Source organism: Elephas maximus, chromosome 26 (genome assembly GCF_024166365.1).
Source record: "Elephas maximus indicus isolate mEleMax1 chromosome 26, mEleMax1 primary haplotype, whole genome shotgun sequence".
In the NCBI taxonomy this organism is placed as follows: Eukaryota; Metazoa; Chordata; class Mammalia; order Proboscidea; family Elephantidae; genus Elephas; species Elephas maximus.
The window spans coordinates 42088339-42115377 of NC_064844.1; the positions used below are offsets into that span (position 1 = coordinate 42088339).

The 27039-nt window shown below is 42.3% G+C and overlaps 1 protein-coding gene and 1 pseudogene across 5 annotated transcripts in view; one reads left to right on the forward strand and one right to left on the reverse strand.

Moving 5' to 3' along the window:
* STAG1 (stromal antigen 1) overlaps window positions 1-27039 on the forward strand; it is a 520715-nt gene that overhangs the window by 344287 nt on the left and 149389 nt on the right. The gene's annotated exons all lie outside the window — the stretch shown is intronic.
* On the reverse strand, window positions 23890-26611 carry LOC126067906 (inositol hexakisphosphate kinase 2-like; annotated as a pseudogene).

A 27039-nucleotide genomic window follows, 5' to 3' on the forward strand; every position in this document is an offset into this window, starting at 1 on the left:
CTGTGCAGTGCCTCGCGCCTTGGAAGCCACTTCCCAGTCTGCACTGCAAAGCCAGTGGGCCTCCTTGGAGATTTTTTCTTTTCTTGCTTTTTTTTTTTCTTTCTCTACCATCTTTCCCTTCTTTTCTCCTGAACACCTGGCGCCATGTGCCATCTCTGATACTTCTAGAAGGGCTGTGCACCACGCAGGTAGGGAGCCACTTCCCTGGTTAGCACCACCACAACAGTAGGCTTCCTCAGGACATCTTTTTTTTTCTTTTTTTTTTACCTTTCTCTCTTCTCAATTTCTTGTCTACCTCTACCTTCTTTCATTCCTTATCCTTCTCCTGAACACCTGACAATATGTGCGATCTTCTTTCCATCTTGACAGGCTGTGCAGTGCTACTCGACTGGTGACCTGCTTCCAGAGGGCTCCCTTGGGGCATTGTTTTGTCGCTTTCTTTTCTTTACTTTCTTTGCTCTTTTCTCAATTTCTTGTCTCTCCCTATCTTCATGACTTACCTTTCTCCTGAAAACCTGGACTGTCTGCCATCTCTGCTCCTTCTGGACTGGCTTTGCAGTGCAGCTCAGCTGGGGACCTGCTACCGGTGGGCTCCCTTAGGGCATTTTCCTTTTCTGCCTTTCTTCTTTTTTTTCTTTCTTTCTTTTTTTTTTTTTTTTTGTCTCTCTCTACCACCCTCCTTTTCTTTCTCCTGAATACCTTTCACCTTTTTTTTTCTCAGTTTCTTGTCACTCTCTGCATCCCTTCCATCCCTTTCTTGCAACCACATAGTTGCATGTGCCTTTCTCTCCCCTTTCTTTTTTTTAATCTAGTTTCTTATCTTTCTCTTTTTTCCTTTGATTTCTCTTGGTCTTCTAGCTGCATGTGCCACATCTGTCCATTCTTGATGGGCTGTGTCTCACTGTGTGGCTAGAAAGCCACCAGCACATGACTTCCCGAGGTCTGTGCCACTGCAGTGGCAGAGTCCCTCAGCAGTTCTTTTTTTGGCTCCTCTTTCTCTTCTTTCCTACACCCACTTAGCTCCACACATCACAACTTCCTCCCTCCATCCTGCTTATCTGTACTGTGTACTGAACACCACATCCCCAAGCAGCACAGGCACATCCTACTGGAACCTACCCTGCATTGACACCTGGCCCTGCCCTGTCAGCCCTGGTACGTGCCATGAGCAGCCCACCCCAGCCCCTTCTGCTGGATCTCCCCTGATGCATCATAGCTGAACAACTGGCTCTGCCCACTGGACAAAGTGGTGAGAAGTACCGTGCCCACAGAGAAGCAAACAACAAAGAACACACAACCAGCCAGCTGAGACATAACCAAATAAACCAAAAAACTGGATGAAACAGACAAATCTACAATCAGTAAATAAAGAAAATAACAACTACTGAATGTCCCGAAGACAGCAGACGATATCAAAACATAAAAAAACAGGATAGGACAGTTCTAGTATGCGTGAAAAAGAAAATGGCAGATGACCTTCCAGCAGAAGAAAAGGCACTGAAACTACCTGATAGGGAATTCAAATCTTTAATATTCAGAGCTATCCAAGAGTTGAAGGAAAATGAGGGAAAAATAGACAAAATCATGAAAAAGACAAGACAGTGCAAGAATTCAATAAAGTAATACACAAACAAAATGTCAAAGTAAATTCATAACTAGAAATCATGCAAAAACAACAATTAGAAATCCAAAAGATAAACAACAAGATTTCAGAAATGGACAGTGTCGTAGAAGGTCTGATTAGCACATTTAAAACAATGAAAGACAGGTTCAGCAAAATTGAAAACAAATACATGTATACCACTTTGTTTGAGGAAAAATCAGAGAAAAGAATGAAGAAACCCTAAGAATGATGTGGGATACAATCAAAAGCAAAAATTTGAGTGATCAGAGTTCAAGAATGGGGAGAAAACGGAAAACACAGAATGGATCACTGAAAAATTGCTGAAAGAAAACTTCCCTACTTATCATGAAAGATGAAAACGTGACCAGCCAAGAAACACAACGAACCCCATATAGGGTAGACACCAAAAGAAAATCACCAAGACATATCATGATCACACTCACTAAAACGAAGGATGAAGAAAGAATCCTGACAGCAGCTCAAGAAAAACGAAGACTCACATACAGAGGAGAAATAATAAGACACCTCTGATTACTCAGCAGAAATCAGCAGGTAAGAAGGCAATGGGGTGACATATATAAAACCTTGAAAGAAAAAAATTGCCAACCAAGAATAACACATCCTGCAAAACTCTTGCTCAAATATGATAGTGAAATTTGAACATTTCCCAATAAACAAATTAAGGAAATATGTGAAAAACAAACCATACTTATACAAAATTATTTTTAAAAGCACTATGATTTGAGAACAAACAACATCAGACAACGGCCTGAATCTAGGACACAAGACCACATCAGCCAGACACCAACCTAGGTGATGAAATCTCAAGGATTAATCAAAACTAAAGATTTACAACAGGGAACCGGAGAAGTTAATCTGTAAATGACAACAACATTAGAACAATAGAAGAGGGAATAAACGGTGTACATATAGAATTTTCAAGTGAAGAGGAAGGCAAGGCAATACCAAGTAATAAAAGATTGGTTCAAACTTAGGAAGATAAGGGTAAATTTCAAAGTAACCTCAAAGAAATTTAGCAAACCTACTCATCAAAATAAAGAAGGAAAATATAAACTCTCAGTAAACATAAAATCTGCAAAAACAAAAGAAATGGAAAAGAACGTACAGAAAAAGGAATTTAGCACAAGACAATAAGAGGAACAAAGAAAACATCAGCACCACAGAAAAAGCACTACAAAATTACAGCAATAAACCCTAACCTATCAATAATTACACTGAATGCAAGTGGCCTAAATATACCTATAAAGAGACAGAGTGACAAAATGGATTAAAAAAACAGGATCCATCAATATGCTGCCTACAAGAGACACACCTTAGAAAGAAACAAATTTATTAAAAATGAAAAGTCGGAAAAAAATATATCAAGCAAACAGCTACCAAAAAAGAGTAGGAGTGGCAACACTAATCTCAGATAAAATAGACTTTAAAACTAAACCCACCATAAAAGACAAAGAAGGGCATTATGGAATGTCTAAAGGAACGATCCATCATGAAGACATATCCATAACAAATACCTATACACCCAATCGTAGGGCTGCAAAATACATAAAACAAACTCTTTATCAGCACTGAAAAGAGAAACTGACAGTTCCACAATAGTAATAGTAGGAGACTTCAACACAACACTCTTAGTATAGGACAGAACATCTAGAAAGAAACTGAGCACAGATACAGAAGATCTAAAGGCCACGATCAGCCAACTTGACTTCACAAACATATATAAACCACCCGACAGCTGCACTATACACATTCTTTTCCAATAGATATGAAATTTTCTACAGAATAAAGCACATCTTAGGCCACAAAGCAACCCTCAACGAAATCCAATACACTGAGATAATACAAAGTATCTTCTCTAATCCCAACACCATTAAAGTAGAAATTAACAGCAGTAAGAACAAGGAAAAAAATCAAATACATAGAAACTTAATAACACCTTGGTTAAAAACCACTGGGTAACAGAAGAAGTCAAAGATGGAATAAAAAAATTCCTAGAATCACAGCAGGGTAGCAGGATCCAAGGTAAACATGCAAAAATCAGTTAGATTCCTATACACCAATAAAGAGAACAATGAAAAGGAAATCACAAAAACAGTACCATTTATAATAGCCTCTAAGAAAATAAAATGCTTAGGAATAGGTCTAACTAGGTATGTAAAGGACGTGTACAAAGAAAACTGCAAAACACTACTGAAAGAGACCAAAAGATCTATATAAATGGAAAAACATACCACGCTTATGGATAGGTAGACTCAGTATTGTGAAAATGACGATTCTACCCAAAGCGATTTACAGATACAGTGCAACCCCAATCCAAATACCAACAACATTCTTTAAACAGATGGAAAAACTTAACATTATATGGAAAGAGAAGAGTCCCCAAATAAGTAAAGCACTGTTGAAGAATAAAGTAAGAGGACTCACACTACCTGACCTCAGAACCTAACATACGGCTACAGTAGTCAAAACAGCCTGGTACTGGTACAATAACAGATACATTTACCAATAGAACAGAATTGAGAACCCAGATGTAAATTCATCCACCTATGATTACATGATCTTCAACAGGGGCCCAAAGTCCACCAAATAGGGAAAAGACAGTCTTTTTAAAAAATGGTGCTGGCAAAACTGGATGTCTGTCTGCAAAAAAATGAAACAGGACCCATACCTCACACCATGTACAAAAAGTAACTCACAATGGACCAAAGACCTAAATGCAAAGCCAAAAACTATGCAGTTCATAGAAGAAAAAATAGGATCAATGGCAGAGGCCCTAATACACAGCATTAACAAGATACAACACACAAACTCGAGAAAATCAGCTAGATAATTGGGATCTTCTAAAAATTAAACATTATGCTCATCAAAAGACTTCACCAAAAGAGTAAAAGGAGAACCTACAGACTGGGGAAAAAAAATTTGGGTATTACAAATTAGACAAAGGTCTAATCTTTAAAATCTACAGGAAAACCCAAAACTTCTATGACAAAAAGACAAATAATTCAGTTAAAATATGGGCAAAGGAAATGAAGAGATGCTTCACCAGAGAAGATGTTCAAGCTACTAACAGACACATGAGTAAATGCTCCCAATCACTACATTACCCAACGCAACCCAGTGCCGTCGAGTCACTACATTAGAGAAATGCAAATCAAAACCACAGTGAGATCCCATCTCACCCCAGCTTTACTGGCACGAATAAAAAAAAAAAAAGGAAATAACAAATGTTGGAGAGGCTTCAGGGAGATCGGAATTCTTATGCACTGCTGGTGGGAATGCAAAATGATACAAGCATTTTGGAAAACGATATGGTGCTTCCATAGAAAGCTAGAAATAGAAATACCATATGATCCAGCGGCCCCACTCCTAGGAATACATCCTAGAGAAAGAAGAGCTGTCACACAAATAGACACATGCACACTCGTGTTCATTGCACCATTGTTCACAATAGCAAAAACATGGAAGCAACCAGATGAATAGATGAACTGTGGTACGTACATACAATGGAGTATTATGCAGTGAAGAACAATGATGAATCTGTGAAGCATCTCATAAAATGGATGAAACTGGAGGGCATTATGCTGAGTGAAATGAGTCAATCAGAAAAGGAGAAATACAGTATGAGACTACTACTGTAAAAACTCATGAAAAGGTTTTCATACAAAAAGAAACAATCTTTGATGGTTATGAGGGAGGGGAGGGCTGAGGATAGAAGAACACTGAATAGACAATAAATAAGTGGTAACTTTGGTGAATGGTAAGACAGTACACAATACTGGAGAAGCCAGCACAACTTGTACAAGGCAAGGCCGTGGTAGCCCCATAGACACATCCAGATTTCATGAGGGACCAAATTGGTGGGCCGATGGCTGTGGGGACCATGGTCTTAGGGAACATCTAGTTCAATTGGCATAACATAGTTTCTAAAGAAAATGTTCTACTTTCTGCTTTGGTGAGTAGCATCTCAGGTCTTAAAAGCCTATGAGCAGCCTTCTAGGATTCTCCACTGGCCTCATCCCTTCAGAAGAAAACTGAAGACACAAGGGAAAGATTAGTCCAGAGGACTAAAGAACAATATCTACCATGGCCTCCACCAGAGTAAGTCCAGTACAACTAGGTCGTGCCCAGGTACCATCACTGACTGCTGTGTTGTGAATCACAATAGAGGGTCCCAGACAGAGCTGGAGAAAAATGTAGAACAAAAATCTAACTGAAAAAGAAAGACCAGACTTGCTGGCCTGACAGAGACTGGAGAAACCCTGAGAGTATGGCCCCGAGCACCCTTTCCGCTCAGTAATGAAGTCACTCCTGAGGGTTACCCTTCAGCCAAAGATTGGACAAGCCCATAAAACAAAACAAGACTAAAGGGGCACACCAGCCCAGGGGCAAGGACTAGAAGGTAGGAGGGAACAGAAAAGCTGATAATAGGGAACCTAAGGTTGAGAAGGAAGACTGTTGACATGTCATGGGGTTGTTAACCAATGTCATAAAACAGTATGTGTGCTGTAAACTTTGATCTAAAGTACAATAAAAAAATTCCTAAAATCAAAGGAGAATGAAAATATACTGCAAAGGCAGTGGTCAGAGGTCAGTTGTAGCAATAGATGCACACATCAAAAAAGAAAAAAGGGACAAAATTAAAATATTAGCTACACAACTCAGATAGGAAGACAACAGCAAAAGAAGCCCACAGCCACTAGAAGAAAGGAAATAAAAAAGATCAGAGCAGAAATAAATGAAATAGAGAATATAAAAACAATAGATAGAATATAATTAAAAGTGGGTTCTCTGAAAGGATCAACAAAATCAACAAACCATTGACTAAATTGACAAAAGAAAAATAGAAAGGAACCAAATAACCCAAATAAGAAATGAGATTGGGGTCATTACAACAGATCCAACTGAAATAAAAGGGATCATATGAAAAACTATACTCCAACAGATTTGAAACCTAGAAGAAATGGATAAATTTCTAAAAACCCAGTGTCTACCCAAACTAACATAAAATGATGGTGAAAATCTCTACAGACCCGTAAGAAAACAAGAGATTTAAAAGATAAAAAAAAACAAAAAAAAAAAACTCCCCCAAAAAACAGCCATGGCCCAAATGGCTTCAGTGGAGAATTCTACAGAACATTCAGAGAAGAGCTTACACCAGTACTCCTCAGACTATTCCAGAACCTAAAAAAAAGGAAGGGATAGTTCCACATTCATTCTATGAAGCCAGCATAACCTTACACCAAAACCAGGCAAAGGCACCGAAAAAAAAAAAAGAAATTATAGAGCAATCTCTCTCATGAATATAGATTCCAAAATTCTAGCTAATAGAATTCAGCGTCATGTCAAAAAAGTAATGTACCATGACCAAGTGGGATTCATACCAGGTATGCAAGGATGGTTCAACATTAGAAAATCAATTGGCATAATCCACCACATAAATAAAAGAATAACATGATCATCTTAGTGCAGAAAAGGCATTCAACAAACTGCAACACCCATTCCTGATATAAACGCTCAATAAGATAGATATAGAAGGAAAATTCCTCTACACAATAAAGGGTGTCTATACAAAACAAACTGCTAACATTTTTAATAGAGAGTGGCTGAAAACATTCCCCTTGAGAACAAGAATAAGACAAGGATGCCCTTTATCATCACTCCTGTTTAACATTGTGCTGGAAGTCTAGGCTAGAGCAATAAGGCAAGAAAAAGAAATAGAGGGCATCCAAATTGGTAAGGAAGAAATAAACTGTCCCTGTTTGAGGATATGATACTATACATAGAAAACTCAAAAGACTCCACAACAAAACTACTGGAACCAATAGAATGATTCAGCAGACTAGCCCATGATAAACATAAAAAAATCAGTTGGATTCTTACACGCCGGTAAAGAGAACTAACTACAAAGAGGAAATCAGGAAAATGATGCCATTTATAGCAGCCCCTAAAAAAATAAAATGCTTAGGAATAATTCTAACCAGAGATGTAAAAGACCTATATATAGAACACTACAAAACTGTAGTGTAAGAAACCAAAAGAGATCTACATAAATGAAAAAGCATACCATGCTTATGGATACATAGCCTAAACATTGTGTAAATGTCACTTCCACCCAAAGCAGTCAACAAATGCAAGGCAATTGCAATCCAAATACAAACAGCATTTCTTAAAGAAATGGAAAAAGTAATCATTAACTTTGTATGGAAAGGGAAGAGGCCCCAGATGAGTAAAGCATTGTTGAGAAAGAAGAATAAAGTACGAGGACTTGCACTACCTTTCCTCACAACCTACTATACAGCTATGGAAGTCAAAGCAGCCTGGTACTTGTACAACAACATGAATGTTGAACAGTGGGATGGAATTGAGAACCCAGATAGAAATCCATCCACCTATGGTCACCTGATCTGTGACAAGGGCCCAAAGTCTATCTAATGACGAAAAGACAGTCTTTTTAGCAAATGGTTGTGGGAAAAATAACCATCTGCAAAAAAATTAAAGAGAGCCTCTACCTCACACCATACACAAAAACTAATTCAAAATGCATCAAAGACCTAAATATGAAACAAAAAAAAAAAATAAAGATCATAGAAGAAAAATTAGGATCAATGCTAGAGTTCCTAATACACGCCATTAACAGGATACAGACAATACCTATACAAACCATACCTAACAACACACAAACTGTAGAAGACAAGCTGGATAACTGGGATCTTCTAAAAAGTAAGCACTCCTGCTTATCAAAAGACTTCACCAGAATAGTAAAAAGAAAACCTACAGACTGGGGAAAATTTTGGGTATTACAAATCCAACAAAGGTCTAACCTCTAAAATCTACAGGAAAATGCAACACTTCTACAACAAAAAGACAAATTTTCCAATTAAAAACTGGGCAAAGGAAATCAACAGAGAATTCACCAAAGAAGACATTTAAGTGGGTGACAGGCACATGAGGAAAAGCTTGAGATCACTAGCCATTGGAGAAATGCAAATCAAAACCACAGTGAGATACCATATGACCCTGGCATTACTGGCACAAATTTAAAAAATACAAAATAACATGTTAGAGAGGCTGCGGGGAGATTGGAACTCCTATGCATTGCTGGTAAGAATGCAAAACGGTACAACTGTTCTGAAAAACAATACGGCACTTCCTTAGAAAGATACAAATAGAAGTACCATAGAATCCACTCTTGGGAATATATCCTAGAGAAATAAGAGCCGTCACACGAATAGACATATGCACAACCATGTTCATTGCAATGTTGTTCACAGTGGCAGAGAGATGGAAACAGCCTAGGTACCCATCAGCAGATGAATGGATAAACTATGGTATATACACACAATGGAGTGTTATACAACAATAAAGAACAATGATGAGTCTGTGAAACATCTCATAACATGGATGAATCTGGAAGGCATTATGCTGAGTGAAATAAATGAATCATAAAAGGACAAATATTGTATGCGACCACTACTATAAAAACTCATGAAAAGGTTTACATGCAGAAAGAAAAAATATTTGATGGTCGTGAGTGACGGAGAGGTGGGGAGGGAAAACACTAAATAGACCATACGTAAGTGGTAACTTTGATGAAGAGTAAGACAGTGTGCTGTACTGGGGAAGCCAGCATATCCTGATCCAGGCAAGCTCATGAAAGCTCTGTAGACATATCCTGTGGAACTGAGTTACTGGCCTGAGGGCTGTGGGGACCTAGGTCTTGGGGAGCCTCTAGCTCAATTGGCATAATACAGTTTATAAAGAAAATGTTTTACATCCTACTTTGGTGAGTAGCATCTTAGGTCTTAAAAGCTTGTGAGTAGCCACTGAAGATACTCCACTGTTCTCACCCCTTCGGGAGCAAGGGAGAGAGAAGAAAACCAGACAAGGGAAAAATTAGTCAAGGGACTGATGGACTGCGACTACCACAGCCTCCACAGACTGAGCCCAGCAAAACTACATGGTGCCTGGCTACCAACACTGACTGCTCTGACAGGAATCACTATAGAGGGTCCCGGACAGAGCTGCAGAAAAATATACAACAAAATTCTAATACAAAAAAAGACCAGACTTACTGACCTGACAGAGACTGGAGAATCTCCCAGAGTATGGACCCCAGACACCCTTTTAGCTCAGTAATGAAGTCACTCCTGAGGTTCACCCTTCAGCCAAAGATTAGACGGGCCCATAAAACAAAACAAGACTAAAGGGGCACACCAGCCCAGGGTCAAGGACTAAAAGGCAGGAGGGGACAGGAAAGCTGGTGATTGGGAACCGAAGATAGAGAAAGGAGAGTGTTGACATGTCCTGCGGTTAGTAACCAATGTCACAAAACAATATGTATACAAATTGTTTAATGAGAAGGTAGTTTGTTCTGTAAACCTTCATCTGAAGTATAATAATAATTAAAAAATAAGCTTTCTTGTTTTGAATTCTCTAGGATCACATCACCAAAAACCAAACCAAACCTGTTGCCGTCAAGCCGATTCCCACTCATAGTGACCTTGTAGGTCAGAGTAAAACTGCCCCATAGAGTTTCCAAGGAGCAGCTGGTGGATTCAGACTGCCAACCTTTTGGTCAACAGCCAAGCTCTTAACCATAGCGCCATATCACAGCAGAGTGTTTTACCAGAGTTGACTAGATTTGTTGGAATGCTAGAATGCTTAATCTGAAAAGCTGTTTCCACCTCTACCCTTGAGAACAGGCTCTGGCCTTAAAAGGAATCCCGTATTGTTGAGTCCTCAACAAGTAATCCTCAAAATAATCACGGGTGAAAAAACAGTGCCGTTGAGTCAATTCCAACTCATGATGACCCCACCTGTATTTTAAATTATTACATTCTATTATTTGGATTGTTAAAAGTATATAGCAATTACAAGACTTTTTTTTTTTAAAGATGTAGTTATATTCTTAGACTTTTAATGCAAATTTGTTAATATTCTGAAACTTATTTTCTATATCATATTCCTCCTAGCCTGTAGAGCATTTACTTTTTAAATAGCATTGTTAAGTTTTACCAAAGGTGTTTTGAAAACTCAAAATTACATAAATTATAATAAAAAGGCCCAAAGGCATTTTATATACCATTTGTGCTACAGGAATTCAGAGCATAGGGAGATCATCACAGTTTGGTTGCTCAACTTCACAGTTAACCAATTTTTTTTTATTTTATTATGATAAAATATACCTAACAAAAAATTTACCACTTCAATCATTTTTAAGTGTATAATTCAGTGACATCAGTTACATTCACCATGTTGTGCTATCATTATCCCTTTCCAAATGTTTTTCATCACCCTAAACAGAAACTCAGTCCCCCTTAAGCATTAACTTCTCAAGCACCATCCCTCTGCCCCATGTAACCATTAATAAAGTTTGATCCTGATACACTTTGCTATTCTAGATATTTTGTAGAAATGGAATCATATAGTACATGTCCTTATGAGTCTCAACTTATTTCACTCAGCGTGTTTTTAAAGTTCATACATGTGGTAGCATATACCAGAATTTCATTTTCTTTATGAGTAAAAAATGTTCCATTGTATATATGTACCATATTTTGTTTATCCATTCATCTGTGGTTGGACAGTTGGGTTGTTTTCACCTTTTGCCTATTCCGAATAATGCTGTAATGAACATTAATGTACAAATATCTCAGTCCTTGCTTTTTCAGGTATTGTGGGTATATACCTAGAAGTGTAATTACTGAGTCATATGTTAATTCTATACTTATATTTTTTGGAACTGTCAAATTGTTTTCCACGGTAACTGTACCATTTTACATTTCTGTTACCGCAATTTCGTGAGTTAGAGCCGCCTGCCGCAAATAGCCAGTTCTTGAGACAGGGTGAGGTTGGTGGCAAGAGCTTTATTAGATATACCAGTATATGGAGACAGAGGGAAATGATCTCCTCTTAAAGTCGTCTGTCTCACCAGACTACCAATTAGCTCAGGTTTTTAAGGGAAGAAGGGGCCATAAGTTTTTGGGACTTGTGGAATGTGCACTCTCTTTCTTCTGTTTGGTTTCGGTGGTTGTATCTCAAACATGTTGATCTTTTCCTGTCATTATCCCATCAGCTCAGTGGGTAGCTGGCGCCATCCTTCGTCTTACTTGAGAGGCATAGATCAATATCACTTGTTTTCCACAGTCCTAGAGGAAACATTGGTTAACACTTAACCATTTGGGGAGCTAGCATCAGGATCTTACTTGGAGGCAGGGATGGGCTAGGGGAGAGAAAGAAGAAAAAAAAATGGCTCAGGTACTGTTCAAGGTTATGGTTGAGCAGCCTGTTTCAATCGCCCCTTTTTTTTGTAGGTTTCTCAGTCTTGGGAAACAGGGCACTGTGTCTCTCTCCAGCTACTTCCTACTGGATGGGGATGTCGGATGGAGAGAAACCTGACATCTACTAGGGGTCATATACAGGTTACAGTTTGGAAAGATGAAATTCGGCAGTGTCTTGTTCGATTAAGTGACACACATCCCCGGAGTCTGGGAAACGAGTAGTTCGATCTACCAGGGCAAAGACCTTTCCAGCCTTGAGGGTGTTGGTGGCGCCCCTGGTAACCACTTTTATTAGACAGGGAGTGCAGATGCAGACCAAAGCAACTATTGCTCCCAAAGTTATTAAAGGGGTCAACCATGACCCCAAGGTGGGGAAAAGGTTAGTGAACCGATCCCACATGCTCTCTTGCCTAGGTGTTGGGGCAGTCCATCTGGTTACCTTGTGGATAGCACCTGGTCCTACCTCTTCCTCTCTGGTGGTGATTATCTAGACACAACAGGTTTTGTTAGTCACAGCACACACTCCTGCCAATTTGGCTAATAAGAAGTCTAAGGCTATTATATTATCTAGGATCACATCTGCTAAGAGGTTTGTTGTGCTCTAAGCGCCTTTTCAGTTCCTAGGGCTAGCAGGTGGATAGTGTCCGACAGGTTTCTAATGGCTGCCTCCATGTGGTACATTCCTAAACCTGGAATAATTTTTCTCAAGAACCACCACCCAAACCCGTTTTCCTCCAGAACAGGGTTAGTTTCCATCCCTGTCACTTCTAGGGATGTAGGATCTACTGAAAACACATCCCTTTTCTTTCAGGGGATCTTCATGGTGTGTTAAGCAGACGGTGGATGAACTTGGGTTGGGAAAGTCAGGAACCCCAGAGTACACTGTCCCACAAAGTGGGCTCCTTGTTAAGCATTGAATGGCCCAGGTGTAAGGTGATGGCCTAGGGACGGGGACTTCGCTGGTGGGATAGGGTCTCCCTCCACATAGGGAGGCGTATCCTGGTGGAGCACACAAGGATAGTTTCTTACTGGGGCCATTGGGAATACTAGAATTGATGTAAATCAACTGGGATATGGTCAAAGATTTGTTGCAGGACGAGAGAAGCTGGAAGTCTTGAAAAACCTGCCATGTGACTTTACCTCGGGGGCTTTGTGATTTTGTTTCCCATCTGGTTCCCAAGGTATGATTATAAAGATTAGCAAGGAGAAAACAAGGTATGGAAAATGGGTACCATATGAGCCGAGCTCGGATTGGGGCCTCGGGGGCATGGTGAGTCAAGGTACAGTTAGCGAGATCTTTGTGATAGTCAAAAATTGGTGCTCCCACAGGGCTTAAAGGTGCTCCTGACCGAGGAAGATGATGGCATATCCAGCAGTTGCTGAGATTTCCCCCCCTCGACCACTGCTTGGGACATGGTGAATAGGCCATTGGATGACCAGTCCCACCCATCTGAGAGGTGGGCAGGCTCTTGATATCCTACAACAACTACCTGGATTCCTTCCCCCCTACTGATTTCAATATTTTTTGGCGACCCTTTTTTAAACTTCACACAGTAATAAAACCCTGCATCAGACAAGGTTATATCTGAAATAATGATCAAAAAGTCTCGATTGTATGGCCGAGTGATGTTAGCCATGGGGGTCACTCAGGAGGAGCCAGCAGTTTTAAAGCCCCAGACAACCGTCTGTTCTTTCTCCGGGATTACCAATATCCATTTAACAGGGCAAACTGGAGTCAGAGACGATACAACACATGGAAGAGTCAGGGCACCTCCTACTTGTAAGGTCAGGGTCCCTCTGGTTTGCAGAATCACAGGGGCCTGATTTGTTGCCACGGTGTGGCATGTGCCTTGGAAGAAAAGGAAAACAAAGGTTAAAACTATCATTTTGTAATTTTTTTAAACCTTTAACCGGTGTGCAGGAATAAGGTGAGTGTTCAGTTCCTTCTTTTTCAAGCGGAGCTGTTTTTACTCTGGAATGATCCACCCATGCAGTCACTCCCGCCAACTTTAAAGATGAGTGAGTAGTCAGGAGGACTTCAAAAGGCCCCTCCCATTTGGGAGCCAGCTGGTCTTCAGGGTGCTGGTGTCTCCAAGTCTTTAGTAATACCTGATCTCCTGGCCGGAATCTGTGAAGAGGGGTATCAGAGGGAAAAGACAGATGGAGAGAGGCATATTGGTTAATAATGTTTACAACAGCTCCCAGGGAACGGATCCAGTCTCTCTTTTCTACCTCTGTCGTTACCAAGGTGGGGAAGGTGGACTTTCTCAGGAATGGTCTCCCATATACTAATTCGTAAGGGCTTAACTTAAGCCCACTTCGAGGGGCCACTCGGATTCTAAGCAGTGCAATAGGCAGGACTTGTAACCATGTTAAGTTAGTCTCCTGACATTTTTGCCAGAGTCTTTTTTAGGGTGTGATTCATCTTCTCAGTCTTTTCCTGTCAACTGTGGTCTCCAGGCAGGATGTAGCCTTCAGTTTATATCCAGGGCTTTGCTGACTTCTTGGGTTATTTGTGCCACAAAAGCGCCTTCATTGTCACTTTGAATTGAAATTGGCAATCCGAACCGAGGGATAATCTCTTTGAGTAGTACCTTAGTTACTTCTCGAGCTTGTTCAATTCGACAAGGGAAAGCCTCTACCCACCCTGAGTAGGTATCCACAAAGACCAACAGATACCTGAAGTTTCCAGGTACCTGGGGCATCACTGTAAAATCTACCCACCAGTCTTCTCCCGTGTTGGTTCCTCGATGTTGGACTCCCAGTTCTGTTGGATGGGGCACAGTCTTTGGGTTGTTCTTTGCACAAAGGTGGCACCTTCCTGTGACTTCTTGAATGGCCTTGAGGAGACTTGGTCCTTCGACCACCTGTTGGATCCACTCAAGACTGGCATCTCTCCCATAATGAGTTCCTTCATGTAAAGTCAATACTATGCTGTGTACTTGGGCTTCTGGTAACAGTACTTTCCCTTTTGGGGCTCACTAACCAGCTGGAATGGGGAGCCAGGTGAAAACCCCATTCTTCAGCCCTTTTTAAGTCTTGAGTGGTATAGGTGGTGCAGGAAGGTCAGCAGGGTTGAGGTGAGTGATCAGGGCCATTTCTTTCTCTATCTCATCTCCTCGCATTGCAGCCCTCTTGGCCTCTGTGTCTGCTTTCCGGTTCCCTACAGCTTCAGAGGATTTTCACTTCTGGTGCCTGGGGCAATACACCACTGCCACCTGGAGAGGATCGTTGACTGCTTCTAGGAGCTCAAGAATTTCTGGTACATGCCTTTTCTCTTTTCTAGCAGACGTAAGGAGACTCCTCTCCTTCCACAATGCCCCATGAGAGTGAAGCACAAGATGGGCGTATCTGCTGTCAGTGTACACTGTTATACGCCTTCCTGCTCCCAACTGTAGGGCCTGTCCAAGGGCTATTGACTCGGCTTTTTGTGCTGAGGTGCCAGCAGGAAGCGGAGCAGCCTCTAAAATTTCAGCCCGAGTCACCACCGCAAAGCCTGCCCTTCGATGTCCTTTATACATGAAGCCGCTACCATCGGTGTACATTTCTAGCTCGGAGTCAGTTAAAGGGGTGTCTGACAGATGGGGCCTGCTGGAATAAACCTCTTCTATAATCTCTAAACAGTCATGTATTGGCCCTTCTTCTGAGATGGGTAGTAGGGTGGCTGGGTTGAGAGCAGAGACAGCCTTTAAGATTACATTTGGGTTGTCTAACAGGATTGCTTGATATTTCCCCATGCATCCTGCTGTAAGCCAAAACCCCCCTTTTTGTCCTAGGGTAAGTTTTTCAGCTTCTTGAAGTAAGTCACATGTTGCAGCCACAGCCTGGAGGCAAGGGGGCCATCCTCGAGCTACATTGTCTAGCTGTTTGTAAAAATAGGCTACTGGCCTCTTGGCTGGTCCCAAAGTCTGGGTCAGCACTCCCAGAGCAACTCCCTGTCTCTCATGTACAAACAGCTCGGATGGTTTCTGGAGATCCGGTAACCCTAATGCTGGGGCCGTCATTAATTTATATTTAATTTTTTCAAAGGCTTGTTAACATTCAGCAGTCCAAAACAGGGGTTCTTTATCCTCTCCCTTCAGGGCTTCATACAAGGGTTTTGCCGTAAGTCCAAACCCTAGTATCCAGATTCGACAAAAACCTGCCATCCCAAGAAAACCTCTAAGTTGTCGCTTAGAGGTAGGGGGCGCTACCCGCATAATAGCTTCTCGCCAGTCCTGGAGAAGGCTCCGCTGCCCCTGTGATATTTGGAACCCCAGATATCTTACTTGTTGTGATATTTGGGCCTTCTTTTTGGAAACTCGGTACCCACACCTAGCCAGATGGTTTAAGACTAGGATGGTATTTCGATCTGTCTTCTTGAGTTTCACTTACCACCAAAATATTGTCCACATACTGTAAGACCATCCCCTCTTCTAGTTGCAAAACCCTCATATCTTTAGCCAATGTCTCTCCGAAAATTGTGGGGGAGTTTTTGAACCCTTGTACCAGCACGTGCCACGTGAGGTATCTTTTTGCCCCTGTTTCTAAATCAGTCCATTCAAATGCAAACAAAAGTTGAGACTCAGGATGCAAGGGAATGCAAAAAAAAGCATCTTTCAGATCTAATACTGAAAACCAAGCGTATTTGCTGGGCATGGTTATTAGGGTAGTATATGAGTTGAGCACAGTCGGGTGAATATCTTCTACTATTTGATTAATCTTTAAGTTTTGCACAAACCGATATTCTCTGTCCCAGGCTTTAACACTGGCAGAATGGGGGTGTTATATGGGGACCGGCATGGTCTTAAAAGTCCAAGCTCTATATATCGTTGGACCAGTGGAGCAGTCCCTTCCAGAGCTTCTCTGTGGAGTGGGTACTGTTCCTGATTTACAACAGGCGCTCCAGGCTTTAGGGCAATTTTGACTGGCTCAGCAAACCTGGCCCTTCCCAGCCTCCCTGATGCCCAGACTTCCGGGTTCACTTCTTGTATGTGGACAGGGATGTTGCTAGGGGCCGCTGGTTCCTCTAGCAACAAGGCTGCTTGCAAAGCGCATGCCTGTTCAGGCGGAATTTTCACCAAAATTCGAGACGGTCCAAAGGTGACTTGTGCCCCAAGTTTTGACAATAGATCCCTCCCAAGGAGGGGGGCAGGGCATTCCAGCATAAAAAGGAACTCGTGGTATAACACGTCTTTTCCAATTTCACAATTCATCGGTTGGAGGAAAGGCCGGGTTGAAAGTTTTCCTGAAACCCCTACCACTGGGGCAGTATGTGGACTAAGGGGAGATTCCGCAGCGTTCAAAACCGAAAAGGTGGCACTCGTGTCCAGAATAAAGTCAATAGGGCGTCCTGTCACCTTTAGAGTTACCCGGGGCTCAAGGTGGGAGATAGCCAGTGAGGTTTGAGCCCCTGGGTCCTGTCATTTGGAATCATCTAACCGTGCGGGCCCTTCCTAATGAGCCTGGAGAGTGGCGGGTTTTGGTCTGTCTCACCTTTCCCTTTTCTGTGGGCACTCCCGCTTCCCGTGGCCCCGTCTTTTACAGAAGGCGCACTGGTCAGGTTCTAAAGGTCTTCCTCCTCACCCCGAGGTGGTCCTTCTAATGGCTTTTATCTCCCTTCCACCTTCTTCACTGGGGGGCGGGGAGGGGGTTAAGGCTGCTGTTAGCAAGGCCGCCTTTTGTTTCATCTTTTTTCTTTTTGTTCTGCTACCTGGTCCCGAATATTGAACATCTTAAAAGCTACTTCAAGCAGCTGCCCTATTGGCCTCCCAAGTCCTCCTTCTAATTTCTGTAATTTTTCTCAAATATCGGGGTACTCTGCAAAATAAAAGTCATGTTTATAAGCCGGGCGTTGTTGAGATCTTCGGGGTTGATACCAGTGTACTGATGAAACGTGTCTGTCACCCTTTCTAAGAAAGTGGATGGGTCTTCCTTTTCTCCCTGGATAATTTCTCTAACCTTTCGTAAGCTCTTGGGTTTGGGGCCCCCATTTCTCAACCCAATGATTAGGCAGTCCCGATAGAACTGAAGTCTATTCACCCCTTCTTCACGATTGTGATTCCAACCTGGATATCTAGTAGGGATGGCTTCTGTCCCAGGGGGTCAGGCTCCATTGCTAGGGTCTAAGTTATGGAGTCTATCGGCCTCTTTCTGAGCCTGCTCTACCACCATATGGCATTCTTCTGAAGTTAACAGAGTGGTGAGGAGCGCCTGTATATCTGCCCAGGTAGGGCGGTGAGTAGAGAAAATAGAAACAGTTCAGCCATTCTGTTTGGGTCACTCCGGTGTGGGCCGGGGGGGGGGGAGGTTTGGCTCTTCCAGTTACATAGATCAGAGGTGGAAAATGGAGTATGTACCAGCATTGTGCCCCGTGGCTGCCCTTTATCATCCACTCCGGCAGGAACTTCTCTCAGTGGGTATTGCTCACCGAAAATGGTACCCTGACGGGTATGAGAAGGGGAGACCGTACCTAAAGTAGTTGGACCTTCACTGTCTGATCCCCCTCCGCCATCCGCCTTTGGTGTGCTGGCCAAGCTAGAATCAGGCTCAGCCATTCTGTTTGGAGACCTTGTTGTAGTTTCACGGTCCAACCTCTCCGCTTCTACCACACCCTCCCCTATACGGGGGAGCCGAAACGGTGGCCAGAGCCCATCCCTCTAGGAGGGGGTCCTCTGATGAGGATTCAGGGAGTAGTTTGGCCTTTGATTTTCCCTGGAAAAAATCTGATTAGTGGGGTGCAAGGTCTGGTAGAGAGACATGAAGGCTTGTACATAAGGGACTTGATTTCACTTTTTAGTTCTTCTGCAGAAAAACCCAATTGAAGTATTGTATTATAACGTACAGACCCCTCTGGGGGCCACTGTTCTTGGTCCCCCAACTGGTATTGGGGCCATATGCTGTTAACACAGGGGAATCATCCACTTTTTTGTCATGGGCTCATTACTGTACTTTTTCCAATTGGCCAAAACACAGCCCAGCAGGGATTCAGCTGGAATAGATGGGCCTCCTCCCGTGCTAATATCTCTTTTGTTTGAACTCTCCTTTTCCTGCCTCAGGCAGTATCAACCTTGCTTGACAAAAGGGAGAGTTTGAGCCTCTGGAGCACAATGCTTAATCTATCTCTTCTCTAATTAGGTTTAATTCTTTCAGGATTTCTGGTTTCCTATCTTAGGACCCTAACTTCTTTGGGGACAGTCTCCTAAAATAGTCTGTACACGGTGGGCTTTCTCAGACCGATGGAACTGTCAATCTCAAGAAACTGAGGTTAAAACTGTCCTTGAACCTGGTGAGGGGTTTTGTATGAATAGGGTTTATGGGATGACAACACCCCAAAAAAAAAAAAATCTCATGAGGACAAGTAATCATACATAAGACACAGACTGACAAAAGCAACAGAGATAACCTTGCAGTCTCAACCTCCCAGACAGCAAGACAGGTTGTACATAAGACAAACCTAACAAACAGAGAAAAACACTCAGACCAGAAAAGCCAGAAAGGAAAGGGGGAACGAGGATAATCTTAGTGAGGTCTAACACATTACTAGGAATGTCTGAATCTCCACTTCAATCCTCCAGATACCTCCTATCCTCAATGCCAGACGGGGGCGGCGGGGGTGTTCAATCTCCCAATCTAAACCAATAGAGATGTCTATACCCACTTCCCAAAACCAGGGTGCACCAACCAGAGACAGACAACAATCCAAACAAAAACCCAGGGCCTATACACACTCATACGCCTGCCCAGCTCTAGAGTCACCAAGAGTCCCTCCTTGCGATCCTACTCACGGGGACAATCATCCAAGGCGCCACTCGCCTTAGAAACCAAGGGCCCGGGTCCAGGTCCGGAAGCCACGCTGGCCCGCCCTGTCTGCCCCGGCCCTGAGTGCAACAGGTAAAGGGTTGCAGACTCACCTCAGGATCCTGGTTAGGTCTTGCCTTCACCCACCTCTTTGGCACGGTTGGGGACCGGTGACGCCGCAGGGAAGCCTGGGTCCAGGGACAGCCTCCGGGGACAGAGTCCCCAGTGGCCGCTTGGTAGGAAAACTGCCCGTCAGGCCCGACCCCACCGCAGGGCCACCACATCTCAGATGGCTGGAGTCCCTGTACGGGCCACCAAATTGTTACTGCAATTTTGCGAGTTAGAGCTGCCTACTGCAAATAGCCAATTCTTGAGACGGGTGAGGTGGGTAGCAAGAGCTTTATTAGATATACCGGTATATGGAGACAGAGGGAAATGATCTCCTCTTAAAGTCATCTGTCTCACCACACTACCATTTGGCTCAGGTTTTTAAGGGAAAAAGGGGCCATAAGTTTTTGGGACTTGTGGAATGTGCACTCTCTTTCTTCTGTTTGGTTTCGGTGGTTGTATCTCAAACATGTTGATCTTTTCCTGTCATTATCCCATCAGCTCAGTGGGTAGCTGGCGCCATCCTTCGTCTTACTTGAGAGGCATAGATCAATATCACTTGTTTTCCACAGTCCTAGAGGAAACATTGGTTAACACTTAACCATTTGGGGAGCTAGCATCAGGATCTTACTTGGAGGCAGGGATGGGCTGGGGGGAGGGAAAGAAGAAAAAAAAAATGGCTCAGGTACTGTTCAAGATATGGCTGAGCAGCCTGTTTCATTTCCACCAGCAATGGAGAAGGGTTCCAATTTCTCCAAATACTTGCCAACATTTGTTAGTTTTCTTTTTTTTATATATAAGAGCCATTCCTAGTGAGTATGAAGCATAGTTATCAATTTTTAATTGATGATAAAATGAGTTCTCCCCCCGCCCCACCCGCCTCATTCTATGGAAAATCCAGTTGGTATATGGTGCATTTTTCCTGAATATTTTGGAGTCTTTAATAAATTCTGAAGTAAATATGTTTTCCTTACCAAATCCTCATGTGGAATTGGGACCTCGGCATCTAAGGCCCATCTTGGGTTTATCTAATTTAATTTTATTACTTTTTTTAGAAAAGGATGGAGATATATATATATATTAAATAATTCTTTTTGTCAGGTCCACTCTCCTGGGATCTTATTTTTTTCCTGAAGAGTGTGGCATTTACCATTCTCTTTTAGTCATGTGTTTGAAACTGGTACCTCTGTAAGGCTGTGGTTTCTGCTCTTAAACTCATCCTGTGCTTTTTTCAAATGTGCTGATAAAACTCCTGTCTTGATTTTAGAATTTTAGAGGTTTTAACCTAGTTTTCCCTCCCAAATGATTTTTTTTAATGCTGTCAATTTATATGTATTTTATTTCAAAAAAAAAAAAATCTGTTGCCGTCGAGTCCATTCCAAGTCATAGCAATCCTATAGGACAGAGTAAAACTCTCCCATAGTGTTTCCAGGGAACAGCTGTTGGATTCAAACTTCTGACCTTCTGGTTAGCAGCCACAGCTTGCTATAACTCTTAACCACTGTGCCACCAGGGCTCCATGTGTTTTATAGTATAAGTTTTTATAATTAGAAAAACAAACTGAATCTCTAGGAAGTATTTCCTTGTTTGTGTAGGCTGTTTGACTTTCTATTAAGCAGAATTTCTAAATTCTCTCGTTTTAGTTCTGTCCTTGCGGGTGACACAGAATAGGTGTGATTTACGTACAGCAGTAGTTGTTTATGTTCTGGGCTAAAAATCTTAATCTCTTTGTGGATTAAGAGATTAAGATTTTTAGCCCAGAACATAAACATAAAGAGATTGTGCCTTTTTCTGTACATTCCAGATTGTCGGTAATGCACAATCCTTCTATTATGTTGCACATGTTTGGGTCCTCATATCAAAATCTCTGTAGTGCTTGGGCTCAGGCTCCACCGTCAGTTAGTCGACCCCATTTCCCTTGTTTGTGTTGACTCATCCGCTCTTCTGTTTCTCTGAAGTTCACAGGAAACCTTTTTAGCTTTCTGTATAACTCTGTCCAACTCAGGACTACTACTCTCTATTCCCTTCACCCCTGTCACATACAAACAGATCCATTCCTTGACATTTAGGCTACCTGAATTTGGTCATTTTAACTCATTCACAGTACTCCCATTTAAGTATGCATAGCACAAATACGCATTTTAATAATGATCAGCATTTTCCCCTGGAAGCATGCATTTTTGTCTTTTAAAGATACAACTCATTAGGAAATCATACTTGTTATTACTAATGCATAATACTTTTTGCTTAGTATATAACAGTTTTTTCAAAAGTACTTTTACTGTAACGTTGGTAGTCTCTGTTGAACATATACCGTGTCCCAACAAATCAAGCTGTTTTTATATGTTTTTTTCTATTTTTACATATATATTCATTCCTTCAAAAAATACATATAGAGCACCTACTGTGTGTTATGCACTGTTTTAAACAGTACTCAGATTTTAATAAGATCATTTATATTGGGGAAACAATGAAACATTTAGTTATTTTAGTAGGAATAGGTTCAGACAAAGTAGAGCAATTACTGAAGGCAGCTGGAGTTATCCAAGTACAAGTTATTCTGCAGTTTTCTAAAGCACTTTCATGTATACCACCTTCTTGTTGGGAAGTTTTGTGATGCAGGCAGGGTCCTTTATAGATAAGAATTAAGATTTGGGAGAAGAGGAAGCATTGGACTGGGTGAAGATAAAGCTCGTTTCATGTCCTTACTCTGCTAATAATTTGCTGTATGAACTTGGATGAAGTAACCTCAACTCACTTGGCCTTAGTTTCAAAGCCATGTTTGGAGAGAAATAAGGGAACAACCTACATGCCATCTTTTTTTTCCCCCCATATTTTATTGTGTTTTCCGTGAAGGTTTACACAGCAGTTCAGGTTCCGTTTCAGCAGTTTCTACACAAGTTGTTCAGTGATATTGGTTACATTCTTCACAATGTGTGAACATCCTCATTATTTCCATTCTGGATGTTCCATATCCATTAATCTAATTTCCCTCCACCCTTATATTCTGGTGGTGTAGTGGTTAAGTGCTACAGCTGCTAACCAGAAGGTCAGCAGTTCGAATCCACCACGTGCTCCTTGGAAACCTTCATCCCTGAGGGTTCTGAATTCTGGTTTCTATGCCCTTATCAAGGTTTGGTTGCTTCACTTGCCCACTTAAAACTAGATACGGAAGTATCAAGTGGCACTGTAATGGATAACATGATTAACAAACATATTTCTCTCCAACCATTATGTAGCAGCACCCCTACTTTTTTATAATGGTCGTCAATTACCCCTGTCAATACAGTAACTGCTTTCACTGCCTCCTCTACTAGCACAAGGAGCCAAAGGTACCAGGCAATAGCCTTAATTTTAAATTTGGTGTGACACTTACTTTAGAAGACCTCTCACATCTCTGATCTTCAGTCTTCCTCTTCTAGGCCCTTAAGCAATTAATGTAGTAGGCCTTATACCCTGGTGGAAACATCCTGCTTCGGGAAACAGGACTTCTAAGTATCTGAGAGTAATGGTGAATGGTGCCATTCTTGATACCACCTCTTGGATCCTGGACCCATGTATTCTACTTATTGGAGACCCAGCATATTTCACACGCACTGATTTAGGATATATGTAGTATTCTGAAAGATGGCACCCCTTCTTGTAGGTTGTCATTTCCAAGATGGCGTCTCAATTGCTCATTGAAGATGCCATTCCAAAACTCAGTCAAGTCAGCAACTTCTAGATGGTGACTGTGTGTTAGAACTGATACATCCCGTAATGAGTGCCATACCTTCTTTAATACACAGTGGGTCTCTTGATTTGAGGTGATGTTATATGATCCCATGTTGGTAGATCAGACACTCTATGAACCATCAAATGGTGATGCTGTAGTTGAGGCATCATAGAGAAGGGAGAGACCCATACCAGTGTCACCTTCCAGGATGGATGTGGTCTATTGTAATTGATTTGCCACAAGAGATTAATGGTCTCCTTGAAGACTGGTATCATATTGAGGATGCATCATTGGTCTTAACTGTTGGCAGGCCGGACATTGAGCAGCAGCAGTAGTTAGAGCACCTTGGATAGCCTCCACCTTCACATAGCTGCTGTGTTCATGAGCCCATTGTGCAAGCAGGAGTGGCCAAGGACAGGGGCTGGCTGATATCTACTGGCCCTTATGCACCAGCTGTCCTTGCCATATAGCCTGCAGATGGTGTGTGCAAAGTCAAACATATGCACGTCCACTGAGTTGGTGCCAATGGGCTTGTAGGCGTAAGCACCAGCAGACTTTTGGGCTGACTCCTCTGACAGGTCCTCCAAGTCCTTCAGTATCTGAGTCCAGGGCCACCTCTGACCGCTCTTTACCATTGTAGATGACCAGCAGGGAGCTTGAATAGAAGCTATAGGATTCCTGTCACTCTAGCACTGCCTTAAGCTCAGCCAGCTTCTTGAGCAAAGGGCCCAGGAGATGTTGGTGCAGGTATTGCCCGTTGTAGAAGAACTGGAAAATTGCCTCCTTGAAGCCCTGCACTGACAGCCTTCGCCCATGGTACTTGCTCATAAACACGAGCTGTCTGCTGCCTGTCTAGTACACCTGCATGCCACACGTGTGTACCACCATGACCACAGATATGCTCTGCTGCCACTTGCAGATCTGGTTGGCTGCCTTCTCCTCTGAAGCATTGTCGCCATTCTGGTGTGTACCCATCCTGAGGCTCAGGACACAGGGCGTCTCATAGTGAGGGGTCAGGTTCTCCAGTAAAATAAATTTGTACTGGTTACGGTGCTTCACGTTCTCATTCATTCGCTGTAACTTGCTGGTGACACTGGATGCTCCAAGGGTTATAGTGTTGAAGCTGGGAACTCACGTTTCCCCTTTTTTCTACACTGTAATGGAAGACTTGATCATTTAGTGCCTCTACTCTTGTACATAGGTTCACTATGAGTCAGAACTGGCTCGACGTCACCTAACAACAACAACAACAGCAGAGTTGCCCTCTGGAGGGCATTATTAACATGTAATACAATGATCCTGACACTTCATGTCCATTCCCTTAGATGCAGTCACATGCTTCTTCATAAGAATTCCTTGTCTCCAGTCTTCAGCCTTCTTCTTTCCAGCCTCCTAACCAATCAGCCTAGGCCTTATGCCCCCACCCATGATTATATATCCTAATCTTAGGCCACTTTTCTTTCCACGCAGAGTTGATGACCAGATGCATTGCCTGAAACTGCTCTGTGGAAGGATTTCTGCTACTTTTGTCCTTGTGGGCCACCCCAAAGTAAGGCTGCAGTGTCCCGCTGTTGTTAGGTGCCGTCAAGTCGATTTCGACTCATAGCCACCCTGTGCAGAACAGAAACACTGCCCAGTTCTGTACCATCCTTATGATCATTACTATGTTGGAACCCATTGCTGCAGCCACTGTGTCAGTCCATCTCGTCAAGGATCTTCCTCTTTTTTGCCAACCTTGTACTTTACCAAGCACGATGTCCTTCACCAGGGACTGGTCCTTCCTGATACCATGTCCAAAGTATGTGAGACAAAGTCTCACCATCCTTGCATCTAATGAGCATTCTGACTGTACTTCTTCAAAGACAGATGTGTTCATTCTTCTGGTAGTCCATGCTGTATTCAGTATTCTCCACCAACACTGTAATTCAAAGGCACCAATTCTTTGGTCTTATTCATTGTCCAGCTTTCACATGCATATGAGGCCATTGAAAACACCATTGCTTGGGTCAGGCACACCTTAGTCCTTTAAGTGAGATCTTTGCTTTTTAATACTTTAAAGAAATCTCTTCCAGCACATTTGCCCAGTGCAAGGCGTCATCTGATTTCTTGACTGCTGCTTCCATGGGCATTGATTGTGCACCCAAGTAAAAATGAAGTCCTTGACAGCTTCAGTATTTCCGCATTTATCATGGTATTGCTTAGTGGGCCAGTTTTGAGGATTTTTTTTTTTTTTTTATGTTGAGGTGTAATCCATACTGAAGGCTGTGGTCTTTCATCTTCATCAATAAGTGCTTCAAATCCTCTTCACTTTCAACAAGCAGGATTGTGTCACCTTTATAATGCGGGTTGTTAATGAGTCTTCCTCCAGTGCTCGTACCGTGTTCTTCATATGGTCCAGCTTCTTGGATTATTTGCTAAGCATACAGATTGAATTAAGTATGGTGGAAGGATACACCCCTTACATACACGTTTCCTGACTTTAAACCACGCAGTATCCCCTTGTTTGTTCAAACTACTACCTCTTGATCTAAGTACCCAAAAAAAAAAACAAAGCCAGTGCCATCGAGTCAATTCCGACTCATAGTGACCCTATAAGACAGAGTAGAACTGCCCCATAGAGTTTTCAAGGGGCATATGCTGGTTTTGAACTGCCCACCTTTTGGTTGACAGCTATAGCGCTTAACCACTACGCCACCAGGGTTTCTGATCTAAGTACAGGTTCCTCATAAACACAATTAAGTGTTCTGGAATTGCCATTATTCGTAATGTTATCTATAATTTGTTATGATCCACACAGTCAAATGTCTTGTATCCCACTGCTAGTGTCCTAGTAGCCCCATTTTTGGCCTACACAGATATACTAATCCAACTCATCTCTGAACCAGGCTTGGGTTTTTCCCCTCCTCCAACTGTTGATCGTAGGGAACCATCACCATACCCGTCTCCAAATAAGACTATATGTAAGAGCTGAGAGGTGTTTGTGCAACCATGATGAGTGACACGGAGATCTAATCTGCTTGTTTGCATAGCTTACTTGTGCCGTATGAATCTGCTTGGTCTCAATCCAGGATATGCCACTTCCATTGCTTCTGGGTTCACCTGCTAACGGTGATTACTGATGGTTTCATGTTTACTTGATATCCATGCCTTAATGCTCATTCTCCATCAGGGCCCAGTAACAGACCATCAGCTGCTTTCCAAATGGTACATAGTTCTCTTCTGCAAATGGCATTGCTGTCTCCAGAACCCTAGGGGCCTGAACTGCAAATGGGGCTTACCAGAGACTCCACACTGAAGCTTTACCTCCCACAGATACCACGGGACCTGCTGGATTATATGGATGAAGCAGAATAGCTGCTTGTACTACATCCGCTGCAGCAATATTTCTTGCTCAGAACCCTACTCAAAACTGGCTGAATTTATCACCTGATAAATGTTTCAAAACAGTATTCGCACCTTCCGTATATTCGGCCTGCAAAACCCAAAGAAGCCTTCCACGTGCTGTACTTCTT